At 37.2% G+C, this 14,484-nt stretch overlaps 3 pseudogenes; all 3 read right to left on the bottom strand.

The window, feature by feature from the left end:
* Positions 1 to 1,815: 1,815 nt before the first annotated feature.
* On the bottom strand, positions 1,816 to 2,514 carry LOC140304086 (transcription factor HES-5-like; annotated as a pseudogene).
* Positions 2,515 to 5,677: 3,163 nt separating this feature from the next.
* On the bottom strand, positions 5,678 to 6,347 carry LOC140304085 (transcription factor HES-5-like; annotated as a pseudogene).
* Positions 6,348 to 10,940: 4,593 nt separating this feature from the next.
* Positions 10,941 to 11,748, bottom strand: LOC140304083 (transcription factor HES-5-like; annotated as a pseudogene).
* Positions 11,749 to 14,484: the final 2,736 nt, after the last annotated feature.

Raw genomic sequence — 14,484 nt, 5'->3', positions numbered from 1 at the left:
TGAGAGATGGATCTTTTCACAACATTCTGACTAAATACTCTGGGAGTATTTAGTATGATAAATAAAAGATAATGCTGAGTTGAAGGAGTATGCAGGTTTTCTTCCTTGATTTGAAACTTCATCTTTTAGAGCACCTCCACAAGAGACCATTAAAAATCTTCTTTAAGAAAACTGTAGAGAGAAAATAATCTTGATCATACGGCAACGTGACTGCAATAATTTTAATTTGTAAACACTGTGGGGTCTGAGCCGTAATGACGTCATGCGATCTGATCATAGACCTCAGAGGGTTAATCATTTAAAATGAAGAACAGATTTGCAAGACTGATTTTTGACACATATAGATATGGTTATTGGGTTGTTACCTTTTATAATGTTATAATGTTTGTATAAGACATGACAACTTGTAAAGTTTCCAAATTCCAACATGGCAGACTGAATCGTCTTATATTGTTAAAAAAAACGAATACAGACATCCTCATGTAGTTACGCGACTTGCCTTTATGCTTTCTTACAAACCACTGCATTAAAAATTGTGACGAGCTTTGCTAGTTTATAAAAATTCTTGATCAGTCATCACGATTTTATTCAATGCAAAAAGTTAATTGAAACTAATGTTTACGTTTTGAATGATGAAGTATATTGATATCAGTATCAGAGAGGTAAACATGGTATATTTGAGCATTACGAGAAGAAACACAAAAACAAATGCAGCTGATGGTGTCGACATTTTTGTTTATTTTAAACAATCTCAGTCAAATCTATAAAAACTCCAAATGGAGTCACAGACATGTGATGATACATCACAAAATTAACTTGGTCAAATCTCCAAGACACTTTACTCAAAAAGAGTGGAGGAAGATTCGTCTTTACAAAAGACACAAACATTATGACATGAATCATCATTCTGTTTTACATAAAACATTTGCAAATGAGTACAATCTGCACTTTATAACAAAGGGAAAGAAAGGAAACTGACCTTGGAACAGATCATATTAACATCATCACACAGTGATGTGAGCAGGTTCATAACAAGTGAACTCAAAACATTTTCTTTCAAAATAAAAGTTCACTGTCTTCACAATCAAGACTCAGTCCAGAATCATGCTGATAAGCTTAACTTTTAGAAAAAAGTAATGAAAAATATTAAGACCAGATAATAGATCAATAGTTAATCATCAAAGATTAAAATCACAACAGTTACAAAAATTGTAAGAAAATTAAAAGAAAAAAACTGACCCTGGTACAGATCATGTTGACATCATCACAAAGTGATTTGAGCAGGTTCATAACAAGTGAGGTTATAACATTTTCATTGAAAATAAGAATGAATTCTCTTTACAGACAGATTCATGCTGATAAGCTTTCCTTTAGACCAAGGCATTTTCCCCTGATCTGATAACAGATCATACTAATTTATCAAGAAGTAACACATTCTCTTCCATCATGTATCATCAGAAAGTGATTTACCGTTTTACATACATTTGCTTTACTTTCAATCACATTTATACACCAAATTTTAAGAAAGTTTCTTTCTTAAAATGAAAGTCAGTGTTGCCTTTTCTCACTATTTCCATAGGAAATGTTTTTTTCACATAGAAAAGGCAGAATATATAAAAAAGAATTTTCTGTACATACAGAAGATAAGTCCTTAACATTAAGATAATTCATTTCTAATCATGTTTTACCAATATGGTCTGTACAGCTTCTTGTTTGTTGTCTTTCCCTCTGGAAATGTCAAGTTGTAAATAAGACAAACACAAAATACAACCTTCTGTTCAAACAGAAAATCAAGACCAATATGGTCTGCTCAGTTTTTCTGGTAGTAACTTCAGACTGTGGGTGTCTACCACGGCCTCCAGAGGGCGCTGTTGTCTGGACTCTTCTCTTTGGTGATGCTGGTCTGGACTGTGGAGCTCAGAGGAGAGAAGTCAGCATCTCTCCTGTTCGTATCAGAAGAAGACTGCAGCTTGTTGAAGTGGTTCAGCAGTCTTCTCTGGGACTGTGTCTCCACCTCTGCCTTTGACAGGAAGCGCACCACCTGTTGGACACAGCTGGAGTAGCCCTGATCAACAGCTGCTGAGTCCACAGCTTGATGCTGCTGCTGCTGCTGCTGCTGCAGTCGTCTGAGGAAGCAAACTGTCATCTCCAGGATGTCTGCTTTCTCCAGCTTGGAGTCTGACTGCTGTTTGAGGAACTCTGGACCCAGGAGAGATTTGAGCTGCTCAATGCTGCTGTTGATTCGCTCTCTGCGTAACTTCTCCACCAGCGGCTTTCTGAGCTGCAGAAACAACAACACAGTTATTAATAAACATATTCAGCAGTGTAGCGTTGGTATCAGCTAAACAATCTATCACAATTGATGACTGACTCTTCATGAATCTTATATTTACCTTGTGGTTCAGAGTCAGATGCTGCTGAGAGTCGGTCATTGCTGCAGTGATTGTAGGTGCCATGGTTGGATCTCTGTGCTGTAGAGGTCTCTGTAGAGAATCTGATCTCTGCTGGCTTCATCCCTCCTACTTATAGTCCCACATCTCCATATGAATGTGTGGGTCTTGGTGTGGATGGAGTTTCTCACAGTTTTAGACAAGGAGAGAGGCCGAGCAATGAAAAAGAAAACCTGGCCTGCCACATGCTCCGTGGTGTTATTATAATTGGAGACAATAGTTAGATCCCAGGGGAAAAGCTTTGAGTATGTGAGAAAAGTGGTGACCTTGTAAAAAGAGCAGATCAGAGCACATACCCATCATCACACATGTGTGATAGTTTCAGTTATTTACATGTTTAATTATGAAAAAAATACACTTAAGCTTAATTAAAAATTACCTGTAGTGCCCCCGCTGAATCACCATCCGAATGTATTTGCTGCAATCACTTTCATAATCATTTGGTTTGACTTTATTTTATAGAATTTTTTTTCTTTTACCTCTGATAAATATGTCTTATAGCAGTATTTTTAAATACGGTAAGCCGTATTCATTCTGTACCTTTGATGTTAACCAGTGAGTAATAAAGTGAACTTAGTTAAAGAACCACCAAGTGTTTTTTAAATGGAGCTTTGATTACAGATACTACTGTTCTGTTGTTGTTGTAGAAAACATAAGACCTAACCTGCTGTATATGTATGGATGGATAAGGACAACATTACGTTTCTGTGACTATATGTATACGTTTAAATTATCATTAAATTTAATAAAGATTTATTGTTTGAGTTGATCAGAAATGTAACTTTGTCACATTTTGAGCTTACGCACGTAACTTTCATCTCCGTATATGTGAGGGAGGGAGGGTGAAGCAGCTGCTTGTTGGCACGTGCCAAATCCTTTTAGAGAATGGCCGACTGCTGGTGGTGTTGATGATGCTGATCGTGCTAAACTCTGCTCTCCAGAGCTTTCACGTAGGCTGCCCATTAAACAACACTAAGTCATGTGCCTAAATGCAAATGAAGATTGTCATTTGAACACATTCATTTTGTTTCTTTTTCCAGTTTATGGCATCGTCTTTTAACTCAAAGGACAGAAAGTAAAACTTAGCAACAGCGGCCAACAGAGTTATCTGTCACTGAATTATTAGAAAAGCATTTCTTGTAAAACACCTTCAAACTTCTCTCATCCTCGGTCAGCATGCGATAACAGCCTGCTCTCACATTGTTTCAGCCAAACACTGACCTGCATGGCATCGTTACCAAACAATGCGCTCACATCTTGTGACCTATCAATAAAATTATATTGCATTTGAATTAGAAAGAGATTTCCATATTTTATTTGTATCATCCTTTTGCAATTATGGGTTTAAACTTGTTTACAACAACACAATGATAAAAGGATAAATAAAAGCTGCACAAGGTATGAAAAAGCTAATATAACATTTTGAATTAAATAATAGAATTGATACTTTAACATAAACAACTAGGAAGTCAATATATAGGGCAGCGATAAAAGAGCGTGTCAAAGTGCAATTTTAGAAAACAAAAATCTACACGATTTCTATCATCTCAAAGTAAAGCTTTGATCTTTGTTTCGAAACATATCACCATGTTCCTGTTTTGGCGTTCAGGCTCCTTGTTAGCCTGCATCTCTTCAGGGCAAAGGTCTGGACCTATTGTCCCATAGCGGCTCTGAGAGAGAGTTTGCTCTGGTTTCCCACACTCTGCCCTTTCACTGCTTTCACTGGAAGAACAATAGAAGTGTGCCTCATTATGCATCACATTAGCTACACTTTCAGGACTCTTTAAAGATGGCAATACCGAAACCTTTGTATTTCTTTTATATCGAGGCATCTGAACCAAACACTTGGAGCAGAACTCATGTCTCAGCTAAAATTAATGTGTCATTTTTCTGATGACATTTGATGGTGTGATCAGGTGAACTTCGGGCTGGATAGTGTAATGGTATGATTGCCACCTTCCATGTGGGAGATCCTGGGTACAAATCCCCTGCATGAAAGGTATTACCTCCACTAGGGGTCCTTAGGCAAGACCCCCTTACCCTATCTGCCTACCTGTAGGTCGCTTTGGATAAACAGCGTCTGCTAAATGCATAAACTTATACAGAGTGAAATACATTTTATAATATTAGATTAAAAATGACGATCAAACAGTTTATGTACGTAAGTTATCAATGCAGATTTTGGATCTACATTGACATTATCAGCATTTATAATTTAGTTTGAACACTAATTTAATTCAGTAAAAAAAAAGCTCTGTTACAAAAACATACAATGACACAAAAAACACTATATTTTTATCTGGCAGTGTTTGTTTATTCAACAAGGCACAAAGGGATGCATAAAGTATAAGAGCTTAAGTAAGAGGTGATAATATGTCACAGCAACACCTTGTAGATGCCTACAAGGCGGTATACTCACAGAGAGTAAAGGAACAGATGTCTTTATAAAAGACAAAGGATTTACAGTAACTGAAAACAGAAATCACTGTCTTTGACATCATTTTGAAAAGGTCTAAACTTTTTTAAGAATACAAGAAAAAATCTTTAGACTGATCTTATAACAGATAAAAACTAATTACTAACCTCAACCTGATTCATCAGAGTATAATAATTACATTGTAACTAAAAACAGTGCTAATATAACATTAAAACAAATCTTTTACAGGAAAAGATGAAAGACTTTTATCTTAAAACAGATTATTTTTCATCATCCCTTTTAAGAGAGGTAAAATTCAGTGAGGTAAAACATTCAGAAACAGAACAATTAAGATACCACCACTGTGCTGTATTGTAATGATACACAATGAAGCATAAGAGTATCACTGCAACATAAACCTTCAGATAAACAATCTTCAAACAGATTAATTTGATTATTCAGTTTAAAATTATGTAGAATTCATTATGAATTTTTTTCTTGAACAGAACATTAACTTTTTATGTCCAATGATGATGACAAACAACAGGTAACAAGTCATACCATGTTATTAACACTACTTAAAGTACAGTGAGAAATAACAATGACTGATTCAGTCATATTGGGTTCATGCAACATGCAAGCAAGATGCTTTCTTTCTTCTCATGAAAGATATTTCTATGAAGATAAAACCTTCTGAAATAAAGTTTCCCATAGAAACAAATCAATACAAAGTTCATAGAACTCAGTTCTGTAAATTTTGACCAATATGATCTTCTCAGTTTTTCTGGTAGTAACTTCAGACTGTGGGTGTCTACCACGGCCTCCAGAGGGCGCTGTTGTCTGGTCTCTTCTCTTTGGTGATGCTGGTCTGGACTGTGGAGCTCAGAGGAGAGAAGTCTGCATCTCTCCTGTTTGTATCAGAAGAAGACTGCAGCTTGTTGAAGTGGTTCAGCAGTCTTCTCTGGGACTGTGTCTCCACCTCTGCCTTTGACAGGAAGCGCACCACCTGTTGGACACAGCTGGAGTAGCCCTGATCAACAGCTGCTGAGTCCACAGCTTGATGCTGCTGCTGCTGCTGCTGCTGCAGTCGTCTGAGGAAGCAAACTGTCATATCCAGGATGTCTGCTTTCTCCAGCTTGGAGTCTGACTGCTGTTTGAGGAACTCTGGACCCAGGAGAGACTTGAGCTGCTCAATGCTGCTGTTGATTCGCTCTCTGCGTAACTTCTCCACCAGCGGCTTTCTGAGCTGCAGAAACAACAACACAGTTATTAATAAACATATTCAGCAGGGTAGTGTTGGTGTCAATAAAATACAATCTGTCATCATTGATGACTGACTCTTCATGAATCTTATATTTACCTTGTGGTTTAGAGTCAGATGCTGCTGAGAGTCGGTCATTGCTGCAGTGATTGTAGGTGCCATGGTTGGATCTCTGTGCTGTAGAGGTCTCTGTAGAGAATCTGATCTCTGCTGGCTTCATCCCTCCTACTTATAGCCCCACATCTCCATATGAATGTGTGGGTCTTGGTCTGGTTCAGGTTTCTCACAGTTTTGACCAATCAGAGTGCAGAGCAAGAGAGAATAGAAGTCTGTCCTGCCACATGTTCAGTGGTCATACTAGTAGGGGACAATAGTTAGATCTCAGGGGAACAGGTGGAGGGAGGACTGGGGGGAGATAAAGAGAACTCACTGAGATCTGTGGGAAACTGAGAACCAAGTGACTCTTTATAAAGAGGAGATTTGCTTCCTGATGCTAAGATTGATTGTGTTCACTGAGCACTCTCACATCATTCCATCACTTATTTGAAACCACACACTATTTGTATAAATTTGTGTTAAATGAGTAGAGGACGTTACAGAAACTTGAAAACTGAGGCGATGTCCTTGTGTCCAGATGTGGTAGGTGTGTCCTCTGCCTTGTGTTTAATAGTTTAGTGTGAACAGAAAGTTTCTCTCAGTTTCCCACCCTTAGCCTTTGAATGATGTGGTCTGTACTTTGAAAGGAGCCTTTGAGACTGGTGCTGGTTTTGTGCTCTGACTGACAGAGCCTGACAAAACCAACCATCTGGAGGGAAACTACATGACTGGCTGCCTCACAGATTTCATTCAGACTTTTGGCTGGAGGGAACTTATATCTTGACGTCATCGACTCATTCAACATTCCAGCTTCCTAAAGGTGTTGAGACTGCTGGTTGTGAAGTGTGTCAAATCCCACAAGACAAATGTCTGCTGCTGTTGTTGTTAAAGATGCTCATCAAACTCAGTTATCCAGAGCATTTACACTCTTCCTATTGACTTTATTATGCATGTCATATAAAAACAAGTTTGTCATTTCAAAGCAGGAGTTGATTATTCAATTTCACTTGAATTTTCCAATAGATCCTCAAAGAGTTGAACATCAATCTTCAAACATGCTGAGATTAGCAAAATGGCAAAATATGTCTTCACTGTTTACAATCATCACTGTGCACTCCCTGATATTTATGATGAACATTCTTTTGGTTTCTTTCACCGTTGCTTGATTTTCATAATACTATAGTTTTAAATTTGTATTTTCCTTTTTTATTTGGTTTATCTTGTCATGTCACGGACAAAAATATTGTTTTTTTAAGAATCTGAAGACAACTATAGTTGATTGAGGACTAACTCTACCAACAAGCAGAGTTTCACTTCAGCCTCACCATAGTCTTTCTTACTTTGCGTTTCCTCATAACAGAGGTCAGCATCTATTGTCCTGCAGGGGCTCTGTGAGTGAGTTTCCTCTGGTTTCCCACACTCTGCTCTTTCAGAGCTATCACAAGAGAAAATCAATAGATGTGTGTATCCTTGCCCAGCATTTTTTAATAGAATAGTTCCTCCAGAGGTTTTGGTATTTTACCACCTGGAACTGAGGACAGCTCTAATGTGGTGATTAAGCAGTTTGTTTATATTCAGTGCTCAAGTTAAGATGCTATGAAAACATATCCGCTGCAGATTTTTATCACTTTGATTGTGAAAGCAGGTGGATGAATAAGAGACAAATTAAGAAAGATTTTCAGGAATTTGATTATTCCTTTATATTGGTAAGAATTACTGAGTTAATTCTGTTGAAACAGATGACATTTCATCTGACAATGTTTGCGACATTGCTACGTCACAAATGAATAGCAATTGCTGTTATCATCTGCTCTCATTTGCATTAGCATTACCCACCTCAAGAGAGTGTAAAACCTTTAAAAAAAATACATCCAACACAGTGATGACAGATGATGAGAAGAGTTCACATTTCTTCATCACCAAAACTGTTGGGATGAATTCTGATTTTTGTCATTGAATTACAAAAATATTAAGAGATATAGCAAAGCTTCATGAAGTTTGTAAGAAGTATAGTAATAAAGTATGCTTCCACAGGATGCTGATGATACTAAACATAAAAATAGAAAACTGGTTGCACATCCAAGATTTTTTACTCATAATTCCTGAGTTGAGGAGCAGTAACTTTACAATTTACACTTCACCAACCAAGTTAGAGGAAAGGTATGAGTATGACTGTGACTTTTTTTATAGTTCTTAATTACCATCAATACTGTGCAAAAATCGACCAGACACTCAAAGCATGGACTAGAGCATGATTAAGTCAAAGCTAAGGGTGGGAGACTGAAGCAGCTGCTTTTTGACATGTGTCAAATCCCTTTGGAGAATGGTTGACTGCTGGTGGGGTTGAAGATGCTAATCATCCTCAGTTCTGCTCTTCAGAGCTTTCCCACACTCTCCAATAAATGACATAAAGGCATGCGCTTCAATCCAAATTGACATTTTGAGGATTTGTAGTTTGATAAATTGAATTAGCTTGTTTCGCATTTTACAGCAAAACAATTTTTAAATTAAAAAATGGAGGGGAAAATGTGGACAACAGAAACAGGGATTCGTCCATTTAAATAAGATGTTTGATAGATTTTCACTGTTAATTTCTCATTTTTATCATCAAAGGTCAAAGTGTAATAACCGATTATGGTCATATTCTATCAGCAGACCTCTGACCTGCACCCATGTCTGAAATCCCAGAACATATCATTGAAATTCACCAACTAAATAGGAAAATTTGAAAATCAAAGAAATTGTTATATATTTTTTTTCATTTGACCTCACTGACAGAAATGTCACCAAACAAAAGATAACAGTTCTTATTTATTATATTAAGTTTTAGTGTGCTTTTCAAAAAACAAAATAAAAAGAGAAGTAAATGAATTGACAAGAGGATGAATAAATGGAATATAAAAGTATAAATAATCTAAAATAAACTGTGAAACAATTAAACATCTGAATTGAAAAACATGGACACAAACTACCATGAAGTGCATAAAAGTGAAGTTTTGTTTAAACAAGTATATTTTCAGAAGAGCTATACTCTGATAGGATATGGACAGAATGCCTTTGTAAAGGTATAGCTTTAACAAATAGGAGCAATTTCCAAACTTGATATGTTTTCTGTCCTGGAAAAAAGAAACTTAACGTAAGTTTCCATTTCAGAGGTCATTCTCTCTGTTAACATTCTCTCAAGGTCAAAGGTCTGGATCTATTGTCCCACAGCGGCTCTGAAAGTGAGGTTCCTCTGCTTTCCCACACTCCTTTTCATTGCTTTCACTTGGGGAACAATAGAAGTGTGCCTCGTTATACATCACATTAGATACACTGTCAAGCCTCTCAAATGATGGAAACAAGGTGGTGCAGGTTTTTTTAACATCATATCACTTCTTTTAGGAGGTGTGACCATGTGATTATCTCAGTCAGTAAAAATGTTACCTTTAGGTTCTTTAACTGTGTTAGTCAAGTCACTGCTATGGATAGTTCCCACTGTATACACCTTCATTATCAGCTTTGAAAGCAGCATAGTATTCTAATCCATACAAAAAATATATCTATTATCCCACTGGGACTCTTAGTTTTTCTATGGTTTCCAAAAATCTATCGTTGTTTTGCTGTGATAGGTGCATCCCATTCTGCATCAGAGTAGCTGCTAAATGTGTCATCTCAAAGTTACACGATGTCATGTCGAATTTTTTTATTTAACAATGAGAGAGACAAGTTTTAGATCGAAGCCTTGCAGTGTTGACAGAGCACAATATCAGCTTCAGATAAAAGAAACTTATCACTGTCTGAATCTGTCCTTTAGCACTGCAGAAGAAGAAACATTCAAACACAAATGCAGCTGATTGGATTGTTTTGTTGTTTATTTCAATCAAAACAATAAAAACTCCAAATGGAGTCACAGATATGCGATGATACATCACAACATTAACTTGGTCAAATCTCCAAGACACTTTACTCAAAAAGAGTGGAGGAAGATTCGTCTTTACAAAAGACACAAACATTATGACATGAATCATCATTCTGTTTTACATAAAACATTTGCAAATTAGTACAATCTGCACTTTATAACAAAGGGAAAGAAAGGAAACTGACCCTGGAACAGATCATATTAACATCATCACACAGTGATGTGAGCAGGTTCATAACAAGTGAACTCAAAACATTTTCTTTCAAAATAAAAGTTCACTGTCTTCACAATCAAGACTCAGTCCAGAATCATGCTGATAAGCTTAAATTTTACAAAAAGTAATGAAAAATATTAAGACCAGATAATAGATCAATAGTGAATCATCAGAAATGAAAATCACAACAGTTTAGAAAAATGTTTGGCCAAAGGACAATTACATGATCAAAATGATAAAACCACAGAAATAACAAACTTCCTATCATCATATATCACCACATCATGTGACTTTTTACATACAATAATAGTAAAACATCTGCTTTCTTTACTTTTGATTTCCTTTGCACAACAAGGATAATGAAGACTCTTTCATTTTCTGATGCCTCCACAGGAGTTGGTTCTTACACACAACTGTGAATTCATAGTAAATTAACCAACTCTCTGCATATAGAGATGAATGAGTCCTTCAATTTCATAGAAATTAGTTTCAATAATCTTTCACCAACATGGTCGTTAGAACTTGTCAGTCTCATTGACAAAATCTTTTCTTTCTTAACTTGAAAGATAATGTTTTCGTCATTTCCACAGGAAATATCATGTTGTGAACAAAAATCACAAAATAAAGTCTTCTGTAAAAACAGAAAAATTAGTCCAAAGGAAACTTTTAAAAATTCAGTCATGTTATCTTTGACCAATATGGTCTTCTCAGTTTTTCTGGTAGTAACTTCAGACTGTGGGTGTCTACCACGGCCTCCAGAGGGCGCTGTTGTCTGGACTTTTCTCTTTGGTGATGCTGGTCTGGACTGTGGAGCTCAGAGGAGAGAAGTCAGCCTCTCTCCTGTTTGTATCAGAAGAAGACTGCAGCTTGTTGAAGTGGTTCAGCAGTCTTCTCTGGGACTGTGTCTCCACCTCTGCCTTTGACAGGAAGCGCACCACCTGTTGGACACAGCTGGAGTAGCCCTGATCAACAGCTGCTGAGTCCACAGCTTGATGCTGCTGCTGCTGCTGCTGCAGTCGTCTGAGGAAGCAAACTGTCATCTCCAGGATGTCTGCTTTCTCCAGCTTGGATTCGGACTGCTGTTTGAGGAACTCTGGACCCAGGAGAGACTTGAGCTGCTCAATGCTGCTGTTGATTCGCTCTCTGCGTAACTTCTCCACCAGCGGCTTTCTGAGCTGCAGAAACAACAACACAGTTATTAATAAACATATTCAGCAGGGTAGTGTTGGTGTCAATAAAATACAATCTGTCATCATTGATGACTGACTCTTCATGAATCTTATATTTACCTTGTGGTTCAGAGTCAGATGCTGCTGAGAGTCGGTCATTGCTGCAGTGATTGTAGGTGCCATGGTTGGATCTCTGTGCTGTAGAGGTCTCTGTAGAGAATCTGCTCTCTGCTGGCTTCATCCCTCCTACTTATAGTCCCACATCTCCATATGAATGTGTGGGTCTTGGTCTCATTGAAGTTTCCCACAGTCTTAACCAATCAGAGTGCAGAGCAAGAGAGAATAGAAGTCTGTCCTGCCACATGTTCAGTGGTCATACTAGTAGGGGACAATAGTTAGATCTCAGGGGAACAGGTGGAGGGAGGACTGGGGGGAGATAAAGAGAACTCACTGAGATCTGTGGGAAACTGTGACGGCTCTCTGTAAGTATAGACGATCTGCTGCCTGACGCTGAGTTCAATCACTCTTACTGAACACACGCCGTTCAACACGTGTGAGAATAAAAATGCATCGTACATCTGATAAAATCAACAGTATAAAAGCAGGAGTTAAGACTTTTTTTTTGTTGTTTTTTTGCCAGAATGCATCATTTGAACCACAATCTAAATGCAGTATCCTTTGAATTCATTGATTTGAGTTTTCATTTAAAATTTTAGATTTTGATTCTCATACCAATTAAAACATTTTGATAAACTTATTTGACCCACATTCGTTGTGTTTCTTACATAATTACATGGAAGGTGGAATCAGTTTGTCACAATAGCTCCCAGATCTCTCTGGTCATTTAACCACAACTGGAGTTTTTGATATTTTATAAACATATTCTGATAAAGAGAAACATGAAAGCAAGAAAACACCGCTGACTTAATTTGGACCATTTGTATAGTTCAGAAATGTTCTTCTGATGAGGTCACATTTTGACCATCCAATCCAAACTGTGTGTTTGAACCATGAACTGACTCAAAACTTCAGCTGCATGTGTGATGGAGTGAGGGAGGAAGAGGCAGCTGCTTTTTGGCACGTGTCAAATCCCTGCAGAGAAAAGTCGAGTGCTGGTGGGGTTGATGGTGCTAATAGGACTAAACTCTGATCTCTAAAGCATTCCCACACTCTGTTCATTAAATGCCACTGAGACACATTTCTACATCCAGATGGATATTTTGAGATTATTATGTCAGCACATAAAGGCTACAAGATTCTTTGTTTTTGCACTTTATCAGAGAAAACTATATGTAATGACAACAAGCCAAAATAAGCTGTCACTGAAACGTTTGGACAAACTTATAGTGTAACTACAGATTAAACTCTATGCTTTGCGACTATATGTGATACCTGGTTGGAATCTTACCTGTGCTGCATCATTATTTAACATTTTCTCTTTCTTAGTGTTCAGTTTCAAGGAATTTTATCACAGGAATCTTTAAGTGTCAATGATATCAACCAGCTTAAAAAAACACCTAATGAATAATATATTTGCATTTTACATTTTATATCTCTGAAAAAACTTCAATGAAGAAAAAACTTAACATGATTTCTATCATTGATGAATGAGCTCAAATCTATGAATTGACAAAAGTCTGGATTTTTCACTGTGAACTTTAAGCTTTCTGTTAACGTGCTCCTCTTAAGGTCAAAGGTCTGGATCTATCGTCCCACAGCGGCTCTGAGAGTGAGGTTCCTCTGGTTTCCCACACTCTGTCCTTTCACTGCTTTCACTGGAAGAACAATAGAAGTGTGCCTCATTATTCATCATACTGGCATGCCTTTTTAAAGAGAAAAATGTTTGAAGTTTAGTTTTCATTTTCCAAAATTCACAAACTGAGACTTCTCATGATATCATGTGGCATCAAAAATTATTACAAGTTCTCTGAATCTGATTGATTTTATTCATACAGAGCACCATGCAGTTAATAAGACCCTTTATGAAACATACTGATGGACGTGCCCCAACATTTGCAGTGCTTAGGTAAGTTATCAACACACAGTTAGATTCTGTGATAAGTCTATTGCCTGTCGTCACTTTGTTTAAACACTGGCGTAATTAATTGAGAGGATAAGGGATCTCATTCTGAGATAAATGAGTGACGCTCGCGACTCCATCACACATTTGAAATTTAGCATTCTGACTTAAAACTTTCCCAGGAGTGATTTGCAGAAGGTTTAAAGATCTGCTCAACATGAAGCATATCTTCGATAAGTTGGCTCAAATTTCCCGTGCCCCTTCAAGTGAGAAGGGGAGGTTAAAGCAGCTGTTTCATCAAGTGTGCCAGGCCCCTCTGGATAATGGCCGGGTGCTGGTGTTTTTTAAAATGCAAATTAACGTGAACTGTGACTCTCTTCTTCAGGACTTTCTCACACTCTTTCCACCACTGAGAGTGTGGCAGATTCTGTCTTAAGTAAACACATGCACTGACCATTAACTTGATCTTTTTAATGGTTTTTATTCATTTTCTGAGAGAAAAGCTCTTTGAGATTTGTTTTGGAAATGTGTGAAAAGAATTCAGGCTGTCACCAATATTTTTTTTTAATTCTATCATAGACAGATGATGATTTGAAGTGAATCAGTTTTCTACAACTGTAATCATGTCAGATGTCCCCATATGTCTTAGTGGTATTAGAACTCTTATTTTGTGAGATTTTAATGGTCAGTCATACAACTTCTTCAACTAACTATTTCATTCTCTCCCTATTTCAGGCTGCTATTAATTTATTTGAAACAAACATAGGAGCTCCTCACCTTTTTGGGGTTCTCAAACAAAATTGCACATGGCAGATAGAACATGTTCACTGCAGAGGACAGGAATGCAGTGAGATGACGTCTTTAAAAGGCTTAATGACGTCACTTAAAGGTTTCATGTTCCACATGACAAGCTGAGTAAATTTGAAAAATATTGTTACACACACAAAAAATATCCTA

Source organism: Leuresthes tenuis, unplaced genomic scaffold (assembly GCF_036924035.1).
Source record: "Leuresthes tenuis unplaced genomic scaffold, fLeuTen1.0.hap1 SCAF_3, whole genome shotgun sequence".
Classification (NCBI taxonomy): Eukaryota; Metazoa; Chordata; class Actinopteri; order Atheriniformes; family Atherinopsidae; genus Leuresthes; species Leuresthes tenuis.
This window is presented reverse-complemented; position numbering and strand designations above follow the sequence as displayed.